The following is a 13,604-nucleotide window of genomic DNA, read 5'->3' on the forward strand; positions in this document are numbered from 1 at the left end:
AAAGAATTATTCTGTTCAGATGTACAAGTCCCACTCACACCCCCAAATCATACATGTATTTCTATCTGTGACCATTTCCTCACTAACTACATATCAGTACACTACTATGAATTGTGCCTTTCTTGATGTCAACATGGCTGACCTGGATTGTAAGCTTCTAAACCAATAAGTCATAGGTGTTTGGGGTCATAGACTTTCTTCAGAATTTCATAAAATCAACCCTGTCCTTGCAAAAGGCACATGCATACAATCGTGAAGAAGCTGGTGATTTCATGAGGTTTATGGACCTTCTGGAACTCGTTGAAGAACTTTATGTAGAGAGCCATTGTCTCAAAGGAAGGATACCATGCAGATGTGTAGTTGTTGGACCAGTGGGGTTTGGGAATAATTTTATTTTCTCATGAATTGCTTGCACCTTGTTCTGGGATTACATTCCTACGTTACATACAGTGTTATTTCTTAGATGAAAGACTCAGACTCTTAAGGCATTACTAGGAAAATTAATCAGGGAATGGTTGCCAACCTTCTGAAGGACAGTAGATGTGTACACATTTGGGCCTTAGACAGACGGAGGCAGGTGGACAGAACCTAGAAGAGCTGTGGGGACCAACTCTTTTTATTTGTGTCTGCTGTCCCCCACCTCCCACCTCTTCTGCCACAATTCGCCTTTTCCTTCTGTAGGTAAATTGAGGGGATAAAGAATGTTCAGTTGAACTGCATTATTTTCATACCTCTCTTAGGATATTGACTGGTAGCTTGACATAAGCCACATGTATCAAAGTTTTCTCAAGAGAAAGGGATGGGGTGGGCATTGACTAAGCCTCTACCTTGCGCCAGGTGTGTGCAGCATCTCACTTCATCCCCATCACAACCTAAGAAGTAGGTTGCATTGTCCCCATTTTATAGATAAAGAAATGGGCTTCTGAAAAGTTAAACAACTCATCCTGGCTCACCTGATTCATAGGTGGAAGGGGTGGGATTTGAATCAAGATCTGTCTCCATCCTATTTTTGTGTGTGGTTACACCACATTCTCTCCAGAAGATGAGGCATCAGAATGGAAGGGCACTTTCAAGGGGGAAGCAGCCTTCCCAGAACAGACTACAGACATCCTTTCAGGACAGAGACAAAGAGTGGGCGGAGAGTTATTGTGTTAGAAACCTGTCCTAACAGTGGTGGTTAGAACACAACCTTTGATATCCAACAAAAGGAGGTTCTCACTAACATACGTTATTTACCATCTTTGAGCCTCCATGACCCCAACTATAACATGGTATTGTGATAATAGGTAGGTGTAGCATTTTCAAAGGGATCATAGAAAATAATGTATTATAGAAAAAAATGTTCCTAGCACTATGCCTAGCTCATAGCAAGGATTCAAATATTGATTATCAGGTGTTTTTTTTTTTAATTGCATATAGAAGCTTCCACTGGCAAAGTTACTTAATCAGGATGCACTGTAGTCTTGAAGTTGAGGAAGTGGCAATGGTTGATCTTACTGAGCTCTGCCCTGGGTCGGACCTGAAGTCCATTGGCCATGTAGATTCAACTCAAAAGTTTTCCCCAGCTAACCTGTTCTAACATTATCTGTAAGTTTAGGAGTTAGGGACTTTCCATATTTTTAAGAGCTACACCTTAACATGTACACCTTCAACATGTATTTTAAAAATAATTTCCTCTTACTATAAAAGTAATATTTGCTCAATTTTTGAATTTCAGTTGACCCTTGGGATGCCTGGGTGGCTCAGTCGATTAAGTGTCCTGGGATTGAGTCCCACATTGGGCTCCTTGCAGCAGGAAGCCTGCTTCTCCCTCTGCCTCCCTCCTCTTTCTGCCTCCCTCCTCCTGTTTGTGCTCTCTCTCTCTCTGACAAATAAGTACATAAAATATTTTTTTTTAAATGAATTGAAATTTCAGTTGACCCTTGAACAACATGCAGGTAGGGATGCCAAGCCCCTACACAAAAATCTGCATGTAACTTTTGATTCCCTAAAAACGTAACTGCTAATAGCCTACTGTTGACCAGAAGCCTTATCGGTAATATAGTCAATTAACACATACTTGGTGTGTTACATATATTACATGTTGTATTCTTATAATAAAATAACCTAGAGAAAACAAAATGCTATTAAGCAAATGCTGAGAAAGAGAAGCTGCATTTAGAGTACGATACTGTCTTTATTGGAAAAAATGTGTGTGTAAGTGGACCCATGAAATTCAAAGCCATCTTGGGTGAACTGTAGTTGCCAACACGTATTTCTCTGTAACACTCATCACTCCCTGCACTCTCTTGGATTTGGTCTACACCTTTCCTTTGTAGTGTCTCCTGGACACTAAAAATCTGAATATATGGTGCCTGACACTTAGCCTTATCTTATGAAAAAAAGAAAAAAGAAAAAAAATTGAAGTTACTTCATCAGGAAGAAGGGACACTCCAGCAAGTTCAAATATATGTAGAAAAAAAACCCCAAAAAACATTATTTTATCCTTTCCATCCCTGATTTTTCCTCTCTCATTTCCACTAGAAGAGTGTAAAGAAGAGCCATGGTATAAATTCTGTTCTGAGCTCTCGTGAAGTTAAAAGTAAGCAATTATATTTCTCTTTGCAAGATTTATACCAAAATAAATTATGATGGATTGAGGAGCTAAAATATTTATAAAGGCACAGAGAAAAGGCCAGAAAATAAGCACACACCGCACTTCTGTGTTAACTTAGGTCATCCCTAAAAGATGTTACTTGGTATGGAAAAGAGGGGAAAGTTTCTGCTCGGAGCAGTTCTGTATTATCTGAGTGTATTTCAAAGAACTTCATCAATTTCTTAAAAGCTATGAAAAAGTTTTTGTTTTTGTTTTTTAAGATTTATTTACTTATTGGAGAGGAAGGAGGGGCAGAGGGAGAAAAGAGTCTTAAGCAGACTCCACGCAGAGTGCTGAGCTCAGAGCCTGACGTGCGGCTCGATCTCACAACCTGGAGATCACTACCCTGAGATCAGGACCTGAGGGGAAAACCAGCAGTTGGATGCTTAGCCAACTGCACTACCCAAGCACTCCAAAAGTTATAAAAAGTTTTAAAAGACTTCCTGTTAATGAAGGCAGAGGAGAAATATCTAGCTCCTATGTGGTCTCTAAAATTAACAAAGAACAAACGGAAAGAGAACAAGAAAAAAATCTCCATGTCTCTAAAAACTACAACTCGGGAGAGGGGCCACAAGTACTGGAAGGAGAAGGTGTGGAATAAAGAGAATCCAGGTTTCAGAGGTGTAGACATGGTATGGAATAAAGAGAATCCAGTGTTGGCCAAAATAGGACGCAAACACACACACACACACACACACACACACACACACACACACAGAGTAATATTTGTCATATAAGGAAACTGTTGGAAAGAGAAGCAAAAAATAAATGTAAAAGTATTCATAAAATTACCATCTTTAAATAATGGTAACATTTTAATGTTGCTTTCATAATTTACATATTCATATATTTTATTTTAAATTTTCAACAAAATGGTGTCATAGCACATACACTATTTTGAAAGCTTTTTTTTCTCAGTTGGCAAAATATCACGAGATGTTATTAAATATTACTTTCTACAGGAACTTTTTTATTTTATTTTATTTATTTATTTGACAGAGAGAGAGACAGCGAGAGAGGGAACACAAGCAGGGAGAGTGGGAGAGGGAGAAGCAGGCTTCCCGCTGAGCAGGAAGCCCAATGCGGGGTTCGATCCCAGGACCCTGGGATCATGACCTGAGCCGAAGGCAGACACTTAATGAGTGAGGCACCCAGGATCCCCCCTGCAGGACATTTTAAATAATTCCTCAATTCATCATTCTCATATATGTAAAAGTATTTTTATTGTATTTAATATTCCAAAGAACAGTTAAACAAACATCCTTATAGTTAAATTTTACTTATTTACTTATATCCATGATTATTTCCTCAGATAAGTTTCTAGCAATGGTATCGTTGGACTAGTAAGCATGTCCATATCTAAACTATTGCCTGTAAGAAGTCATATCCATTTATATTCTGATCACCAGTAAGCAAGAATTCCCATTTTCCCCCACATCATTAACTATTATTTTTTGTGAATGCCCCTGGGTAGGTAAGTTGTTCATAATTTCATTTTTTTCTGAGGTGAATTGTCTGTCTTTATCTTTTTCCTTTTTTTTAATTAATATATAAGTCTTTATCTTTTTCTCATTGAATTAAGACCGTTTATATATTGAGTATTTTAACTGTTTGTTATAATATTTATTTATTTATTTATTTATTTATTTTTTTTTTAAATTTTTTTATTTTTTCAGCATAACAGTATTCATTATTTTTGCACCACACCCAGTGCTCCATGCAATCTGTGCCCTCCACAATACCCACCACCTGGTGCCCCAACCTCCCACCCCCCACCCCTTCAAAATTCCCAGATCGTTTTTCAGAGTCCATAGTCTCTCATGGTTCACCTCCCCTTCCAATTTCCCTCAACTCCCCTCTCCATCTCCCCTTGTCCTCCATGCTATTTGTTATGCTCCACAAATAAGTGAAACCATATGATAATTGACTCTCTCTGCTTCACTTATTTCACTCAGCATAATCTCTTCCAGTCCCGTCCATGTTGCTACAAAACTTGGGGATTCATCCTTTCTTTCTTTCTTTCTTTTTTTTTTTTTTTTACAGCTTTATAAACATATATTTTTATCCCCAGGGGTACAGGTATGCGAATCGCCAGGTTTACACACTTCACAACCATAGCACATACCCTCCCCAATATCCATAACCCCACGCCCTCTCCCAACCCCCTCCCCCCATCAACCCTCAGTTTGTTTTGTGAGATTAAGAGTCACTTATGGTTTCTCTCCCTCCCAATCCCATCTTGTTTCATTTACTCTTCTCCTACCCCCTCAACCCCCCATGTTGCATCTCCTCTCCCTCATATCAGGGAGATCATATGATAGTTGTCTTTCTCCGATTGACTTATTTCGCTAAGCATGATACCCTCTAGTTCCATCCACGTCGTCGCAAATGGCAAGATTTCATTTCTTTTGATGGCTGCATAGTATTCCATTGTGTATATATACCACATCTTCTTTATCCATTCGTCTGTAGATGGACATCTAGGTTCTTTCCATAGTTTGGCTATTGTAGACATTGCTGCTATAAACATTCGGGTGCATGTGCCCCTTCGGATCACTATGTTTGTATCTTTAGGGTAAATACCCAGCAGTGCAATTGCAGGGTCATAGGGTAGTTCTATTTTCAACATTTTGAGGAACCTCCATGCTGTTTTCCAGAGTGGTTGCACCAGCTTGCATTCCCACCAACAGTGTAGGAGGGTTCCCCTTTCTCCGCATCCTCGCCAGCATCTGTCATTTCCTGACTTGTTAATTTTAGCCATTCTGACTGGTGTGAGGTGATATCTCATGGTGGTTTTGATTTGTATTTCCCTGATGCCGAGTGATATGGAGCACTTTTTCATGTGTCTGTTGGCCATCTGGATGTCTTCTTTGCAGAAATGTCTGTTCATGTCCTCTGCCCATTTCTTGATTGGATTATTTGTTCTTTGGGTGTTGAGTTTGCTAAGTTCTTTATAGATTTTGGACACTAGCCCTTTATCTGATATGTCATTTGCAAATATCTTCTCCCATTCTGTCAGTTGTCTTTTGGTTTTGTTCACTGTTTCCTTTGCTGTGCAAAAGCTTTTGATCTTGATAAAATCCCAAAAGTTCATTTTTGCCCTTGCTTCCCTTGCCTTTGGTGATGTTCCTAGGAAGATGTTGCTGCGGCTGACGTCGAAGAGGTTGCTGCCTGTGTTCTCCTCGAGGATTTTGATGGATTCCTTTCTCACATTGAGATCCTTCATCCATTTTGAGTCTATTTTCGTGTGTGGTGTAAGGAAATGATCCAATTTCATTTTTCTGCATGTGGCTGTCCAATTTTCCCAACACCATTTATTGAAGAGGCTGTCTTTGTTCCATTGGACATTCTTTCCTGCTTTGTCGAAGATGAGTTGACCATAGAGTTGAGGGTCCATTTCTGGGCTCTCTATTCTGTTCCATTGATCTATGTGTCTGTTTTTGTGCCAGTACCATGCTGTCTTGATGATGACAGCTTTGTAATAGAGCTTGAAGTCCGGAATTGTGATGCCACCAACTTTGGCTTTCTTTTTCAATATTCCTTTGGCTATTCGAGGTCTTTTCTGGTTCCATATAAATTTTAGGATTATTTGTTCCATTTCTTTGAAAAAAATGGATGTTACTTTGATAGGAATTGCATTAAATGTGTAGATTGCTTTAGGTAGTATAGACATTTTCACAATATTTATTCTTCCAATCCAGGAGCATGGAACATTTTTCCATTTCTTTGTGTCTTCCTCAATTTCTTTCATGAGTACGTTATAGTTTTCTGAGTATAGATTCTTAGTCTCTTTGGTTAGGTTTATTCCTAGGTATCTTATAGTTTTGGGTGCAATTGTAAATGGGATGGACTCCTTAATTTCTCTTTCTTCTGTCTTGTTGTTGGTGTAGAGAAATGCAACTGATTTCTGTGCATTGATTTTATATCCTGACACTTTACTGAATTCCTGAACAAGTTCTAGCAGTTTTGGAGTGGAGTCTTTTGGGTTTTCCACATAGAGTATCATATCATCTGCGAAGAGTGATAGTTTGACTTCTTCTTTGCCGATTTGGATGCCTTTAATTTCCTTTTGTTGTCTGATTGCTGAGGCTAGGACTTCTAGTACTATGTTGAATAGCAGTGGTGATAATGGACATCCCTGCCGTGTTCCTGACCTTAGCGGAAAAGCTTTCAGTTTTTCTCCATTGAGAATGATATTTGCGGTGGGTTTTTCATAGATGGCTTTGATAATATTGAGGTATGTGCCGTCTATCCCTACACTTTGAAGAGTTTTGATCAGGAAGGGATGCTGTACTTTGTCAAATGCTTTTTCAGCATCTATGGAGAGTATCATATGGTTCTTGTTCTTTCTTTTATTAATGTGTTGTATCACATTGATTGATTTGCGGATGTTGAACCAGCCTTGCAGCCCTGGAATAAATCCCACTTGGTCGTGGTGAATAATCCTTTTAATGTACTGTTGAATCCTATTGGCTAGTATTTTGGCGAGAATTTTTGCATCTGTGTTCATCAAGGATATTGGTCTGTAGTTCTCTTTTTTGTTGGGATCCTTGTCTGGTTTTGGGATCAAGGTGATGCTGGCCTCATAAAATGAGTTTGGAAGTTTTCCTTCTATTTCTATTTTGTGGAACAGTTTCAGGAGAATAGGAATTAGTTCTTCTTTAAATGTTTGGTAGAATTCCCCCGGGAAGCCGTCTGGCCCTGGGCTTTTGTTTGTTTGGAGATTTTTGATGACTGTTTCAATCTCCTTACTGCTTATGGGTCTGTTCAGGCTTTCTATTTCTTCCTGGTTCAGTTGTGGTAGTTTATATGTCTCTAGGAATGCATCCATTTCTTCCAGATTGTCAAATTTGTTGGCGTAGAGTTGCTCATAGTATGTATTTCTTTGGTGTTCGTTGTGATCTCTCCTCTTTCATTCATGATTTTATTTATTTGGGTCCTTTCTCTTTTCTTTTTAATAAGTCTGGCCAGGGGTTTATCAATCTTATTAATTCTTTCAAAGAACCAGCTCCTCGTTTCGTTGATTTGTTCTATTGTTTTTTTGGTTTCTATTTCATTGATTTCTGCTCTGATCTTTATGATTTCTCTTCTCCTGCTGGGTTTAGGGTTTCTTTCTTGTTCTTTCTCCAACTCCTTTAGGTGTAGGGTTAGGTTGTGTACCTGAGATCTTTCTTGTTTCTTGAGAAAGGCTTGTACCGCTATATATTTTCCTCTCAGGACTGCCTTTGTTGTGTCCCACAGATTTTGAACCATTGTGTTTTCATTATCATTTGTTTCCATAAATTTTTTCAATTCTTCTTTAATTTCCTGGTTGACCCATTCATTCTTTAGAAGGATGCTGTTTAGTCTCCATGTATTTGGGTTCTTTCCAAATTTCCTCTTGTGATTGAGTTCTAGCTTTAGAGCATTGTGGTCTGAAAATATGCAGGGAATGATCCCAATCTTTTGATACCGGTTGAGACTTGATTTAGGACCAAGAATGTGATCTATTCTGGAGAATGTTCCATGTGCACTAGAGAAGAATGTGTATTCTGTTGCTTTGGGATGAAATGTTCTGAATATATCTGTGATGTCCATCTGGTCCAGTGTGTCATTTAAGGCCTTGATTTCCTTGTTGATCTTTTGCTTGGATGATCTGTCCATTTCAGTGAGGGGAGTGTTAAAATCCCCTACTATTATTGTATTCTTGTCGATGTGTTTCTTTGATTTTGTTATTAATTGGTTTATATAGTTGGCTGCTCCCACGTTAGGGGCATAGATATTTAAAATTGTTAGATCTTCTTGTTGGACAGTTCCTTTGAGTATGATATAGTGTCCTTCCTCATCTCTTATTATAGTCTTTGGCTTAAAATCTAATTGATCTGCTATAAGGATTGCCACTCCTGCTTTCTTCTGATGTCCATTAGCATGGTAAATTCTTTTCCACCCCCTCACTTTAAACCTGGAGGTGTCTTCGGGTTTAAGATGAGTTTCTTGTAGGCAACATATAGATGGTTTTTGTTTTTTTATCCATTCTGATACCCTGTGTCTTTTGATTGGGGCATTTAGCCCATTAACATTCAGGGTAAGTATTGAGAGATATGAATTTAGTGCCATTGTATTGCCTGTAAGGTGACTGTTATTGTATATTGTCTCTGTTTCTTTCTGATCTACTACTTTGAGGGTCTCTCTTTGCTTAGAGGACCCCTTTCAATATTTCCTGTAGAGCTGGTTTGGTATTTGCAAATTCTTTCAGTTTTTGTTTGTCCTGGAAGCTTTTAATCTCTCCGTCTATTTTCAATGATAGCCTAGCTGGATATAGTATTCTTGGCTGCATGTTTTTCTCATTTAGTACTCTGAATATATCATGCCAGCTCTTTCTGGCCTGCCAGGTCTCTGTAGATAAGTCTGCTGCCAATCTAATCTTTTTACCATTGTACGTTACAGACTTCTTTTCCCGGGCTGCTTTCAGGATCTTTTCTTTGTCACTAAGACTTGTCAATTTTACTATTAGGTGACGGGGTGTGGACCTATTCGTATTGATTTTGAGGGGGGTTCTCTGAACCTCCTGAATTTGGATGCTTGTTCCCTTTGCCATATTGGGGAAATTCTCTCTAATAATTCTCTCCAATATACCTTCTGCTCCCCTCTCTGTTTCCTCTTCTTCTGGAATCCCAATTATTCTAATGTTGTTTCGTCTTATGGTGTCACTTATCTCTCGAATTCTGCCCTCGTGGTCCAGTAGCTGTTTGTCCCTCTTTTGCTCAGCTTCTTTATTCTCTGTCATTTGGTCTTCTATATTGCTAATTCTTTCTTCTGCCTCATTTATCCTAGCAGTGAGAGCCTCCATTTTTGATTGCACCTCATTAATAGCTTTTTTTATTTCAACTTGGTTAGATTTTAGTTCTTTTATTTCTCCAGAAAGGGCTTTTATATCTCCTGAGAGGGTTGCTTTAATATCTTCCATGCCTTTTTCAAGCCCGGCTAGAACCTTGAGAATCGTCATTCTGAACTCTATATCTGACATATTACCAATGTCTGTATTGATTAGGTCCCTAGCCTTTGGTACTGCCTCTTGTTCTTTTTTTTGTTGTGAATTTTTCCGCCTTGTCATTTTGTCCAGATAAGAGTTTATGAAGGAGCAAGTAAAATACTAAAAGGGTGGCAACAACCCCAGGAAAATATGCTTTAGCGAAATCAGAAGAGATCCCGAATTGTGAGGGGGGAGAAAGGGGAAAAAAGGGGTTCAGAAAGAAAGAAAAAAAAAAAAAGAAACTATTTAAAAAAAGAAAGCCGATAAAGAAAAAATATAAAAAGAGGAAAAAAATATATATATTAGATAAATTATTTAAAAAACGTTAAAAAAAGAAAACGGTAAAAGTTAAAAAAAATTCAGCAGAAGAAGAGAAAAAGAAAAAAAAATTGAAAAAGAAAAAAAAATTAAATTAACTGCAAGGCTAAAAAATCATGGGGAGAAAGCCATGAGTTCCGTGCTTTGCTTTCTTCTCCTCTGGAATTCCGCCGCTCTCCTTGGTAGGTGAACTTGGTCCTGGCTGGGTTTCCCGTTGATCTTCTGGGGGAGGGGCCCGTTGTAGTGATTCTCAAGCGTCTTTGCCCCAGGCGGAGTTGCACCGCCCTTACCCGGGGCCGTGCTGAGTAATCCGCTGGGGTTCGCTTTCGGGAGCTTTTGTTCCCTGAGCGCTTTCCGTAGAGTCCGGTGGACGGGAATAAAGATGGCGGCCTCCCGGTCTCCGGCCCGGAGGAGCCGAGAGCCCGGGGCCCCACTCCTCAGTGCGCCCTCAGAGAAGAGCGCCCAAAGACTCCCGCCACCCTGGCCTCCGGCCACACTCCGAGCTGACCGAGCCTGAGACCGGTTCAAGGCAACCCCGAGCTGAGAGTCACTCCTCGGCTCTGTCTCTGCAGCCGGCTTCCCCGTTCTAATACCGGTAAGCTCTGCGACACTCAGACACCCCCGATCCTTCTGCGACCCTGCGGGACCTGAGGCCGCGCTGACCCTGCCTGGGCTTCCAGTTAAGCCTCTGGAGCGATGTCCCTCAGCGGAACAGACTTTTAAAAGTCCTGATTTTGCTCCGTTGCTCTGCCGCTCGCCGGGAGCCGGCCCCTCCCCCCGCGGTCTATCTTCCCGTCGCTTTGGATTCACTTCTCCGCCAGTCCTACCTTGCAGAAAGTGGTTGATTTTCTGTTTCTGGAATTGCTGTTCTTCTTCTCTTCAATTTCCCGTTGGATTTGTAGGTGTTTACAATCTTTAGATAAGCTATTTAGCTGATCTCCCGCTACCCGAAGTAGTCTCAGCCTGCTACTTCTCCGCCATCTTGACTCCTCCCTGTTTGTTATAATATTTATTTAAACATGTAATTCAGTTGGCCTTTCTTCTTAGGCATAATTTTTGATGTTTTGATGTGCATGCATTTTTTTGCATTTATTTAGTAAATATTATTAGTTTCCTTTATGATTATTAGTTTCAATATCATGTAAATATCTACCTTCATATTCTTGGAGAAACTTATTTCCTTTGTTTACACTTACAAATGTCTTTCATCTAAAATGTATCCTTTCAGGGTGCCTGGGTGGCTCAGTGGGTTAAGCCGCTGCCTTCAGCTCAGGTCATGATCTCAGGGTCCTGGGATCGAGCCTGCATCGAGCTCTCTGCTTAGCGGGAAGCCTGCTTTCCCTTCTCTCTCTGCCTCCTCTCTGCCTACTTGTGATCTCTGTCTGTCAAATAAATAAATAAATAAAATCTTAAAAAAAAAAAACATATTCTTTCAGTCATAGTCATGTGAGTCAGGGACTTTGCTTCTGCCCTCTCCACAAATGAATAGCCAGTTGCCACAATAACAAAATTATTGAATACTATACCACATTTTGAATTTAAATGTTACTTTTATCATACACTGAATTCTTATATTAACTGGGAATGTTCTGAAGAGTTTTATTTTTCCAATAATCCTATACCAGCACCATATTATACCATATTATACCAGCACTGATATTATAACTTTATAATATATTCTAATTGGTGGTAGGAGAGATTCTCCCTTACTGCTTTTCTTTTCAAATAGTCTCAATTATTCTTATGCTTCTATTTTTCTTCATAAATTTTGGATTCTTTTATGAAATAAAAAAAGGCGGGTGGGATTTAATTGATATTCATTTATAATCTAATTTGGGGAAAATTTGTAATTATTTTATAATTAAATCATCTCTCTGTATTGATGGGAAAAAAAGCAGTGTTTTTCTTCAAAAATCACACGTGTGGGATGGTTTCTTTAAATACAGAAAAGAACTATCTTTCTGGTAAATACATTTTAATAGCAGAAAGACTGTGAATATAAAATTGCACCAGTTTTAGATTCCTCCCTTTTTACAAGCTTTCACGTAGCAAGTCATGCAAAAGAACTGGCAGGTACCCACTAGAAAGATTAGTGAAAGAAAATGAAGTTTTATTTAGGAAAGAAAAACTTGAACTAATAAAAAGACCTGGAAAGAGATCCCATTTTAGCCAACAGCTACCTGGACAATACTTTGTTCTTAGGATGTGGCCGTCTGGCCCTCTTTCTTTCTTCTTGCTATGCTCCAAAGAGCAAATGTTTGGTATTTAGGAGTCTTTTTTTCTTTTGACTTGAAAAGACGTACATCAATGATTTTACCATTGCTTTGAAAACTAATCTTCTAAGGCCAGAGAAGAACTCGTTCTAAAAAACCAAATTAAATTGGCTTTTTTTTTTTTTTTAGTTTTTATTATTTCTGCTGTTACTTAAGAATGGTGAGAAAGTTTTACAGTCTCATGGAAAAGAGATGTAGCATTTCTTCCACAAACTATCAGAAGTAGTTAATCTATTTAAATCGTTACATGATACTTTCATAACTGTGTGGATGTGTGTGGAGAGTGGGTAAGGTAGCTTTGCGTTGGAAAAAGCAGGGAGAAACCTTCAAAGACGTAGATAAAGACGTGGGACAGGAGATGTCATTATATCCTATGGCCAAAATTGATTGTTAAAAATCACAAACAGTCTCAGGTAGTATTTTACTGGAAATAAAAATATTAGGATTATAAGCTTCAGATTTAAAATCGATTTTCCATCGTTATTTTAGAGTAGATCAGCGAAAGGTGCCAAATCGCTCAACCAGGGGGAGTTAGTCTCTGATTTTGCATTGAATCAAAGGCTCAAAGTCCTTAAAATGAATTTGATTTGTCTTGATTCATTCTATTGAAACTAAGAAACGCACAGGAAGTTGCAGTCTGGACTGTAACAGAATAAGTAAAATCTGACGTATTTTTTACACACCAACAACAGAAGGACCCAAAACCCAAGATGGCCGCGTGGCTTTCCTCTGAAATTCCGAGGCCTTACAATGGCTGTTCCTGCTCATGCTGTTTCTCTGGGTGACGGTGGGTGTCTGAAAAGTGAAAACTCCAAGTGATTTTTATTTTTCAGTCAAATACCGATGTCTACACAGTATTCATACGATCATCTTTTGTTTTCTTCAACCTTGAAATAGCCTGTGTGAGAGTAATGGAGAGATCATGTTTAAAACATTTTGGCATTTGTGGCCCAAGTAACATACGAAGTTTCCCCACTAGGAGATGCGTGTATTCGTATGTTGGGCTTAGGGGGAATGTAACCGTATCAGAAAGAAACAGTTTCTACGTGGATTCTATATCGATTTATTTTGATAAATTAATGAGCGAAAAGGACCCCTCTGTAATTTTTTCCGTGGTGTTAACAGGCAAGTGGAACAGCGATGTGAATGGGAAACACAATCACTGAATTTGTTTTAGACATTCTCTGTTTATAGCAACCCAGCATTCGTTTGTTGTACCTGGTGACTATTCACTGCTCTAATTGTGCCACAGACTCGTTCACAAATTTGTTGAAGTTGCGCATTATAATTTTAAAGGAGTTAATTGAATACTAATCCAATGCACAGCACAAAAATTATTTGAACCATTCCAAGGAAAGCCGAAAAT

This window comes from Lutra lutra, chromosome 17 (assembly GCF_902655055.1).
Source record: "Lutra lutra chromosome 17, mLutLut1.2, whole genome shotgun sequence".
Classification (NCBI taxonomy): Eukaryota; Metazoa; Chordata; class Mammalia; order Carnivora; family Mustelidae; genus Lutra; species Lutra lutra.